Below are 773 nucleotides of genomic sequence, written 5' to 3' on the forward strand. Positions count from 1 at the left end.
TTATAAAACTAAAAATGAAATGCAACAAATTTCCTCTTGAATAACTGGCTTTATTCTTAGGTATATACTATACATACTTATAGCCACTGAGTTTTTGTTGTTGAGACAGGGACTTTCTATGTAGCCTTGGCTGTTATGAAGCCCTCTATATAGATCAGCTTAGGCTCAAAATCACAAAGATATGCCTGCCTCCCTCCCTGGAGTGCTGAGATTAAATACATAGCAACACATTGCCACCAAGTTCTTGGCCAAGATAATCAGACACATGAATAAGCATATTACTTTTCAACCACTTAATGGGTTTCTGGACTACATGGACACAGTTTACTAAGCATTTTGAAATAGGTTGAGCAGGATTATGTGACAAACTCATGGGAATTACCAAGTGACAATAAGTTTTACTTATAAAATTCAACCCAAATGAGTGATTAGTTATTGTCTGCCTTTTTCAAGAAATAAATCCTAAGATATTTCTTGATCAAGTGAAATAGATATAAATATTCTATGCAACTTGAATGAATTTAACATTTTAAGAAATTGTGTATAAAAATATTTGTGGCATAAAAGAAACAAAGATAAAATGTACTTATTTAAGACAAAGTAGTTTGGGGCAGGAGAAACTGCTCAGTGCTGAGTGATTAAGAGCACAAGTTGCTCCATGAGAAAACCCGTATTTGATTGCCAGCATTCTAGTTCCAGGGAATCTAACACGCTCTTCTGGTTCTATGCACAGAGGTGGTACATAGAAATGCATGCAGGCAAAACAATATATA

Source organism: Alexandromys fortis, unplaced genomic scaffold, assembly GCF_014885135.2.
Source record: "Alexandromys fortis isolate MF-2015 unplaced genomic scaffold, M_Fortis_MF-2015_v1.1 scaffold_188, whole genome shotgun sequence".
Lineage (NCBI taxonomy): Eukaryota > Metazoa > Chordata > Mammalia > Rodentia > Cricetidae > Alexandromys > Alexandromys fortis.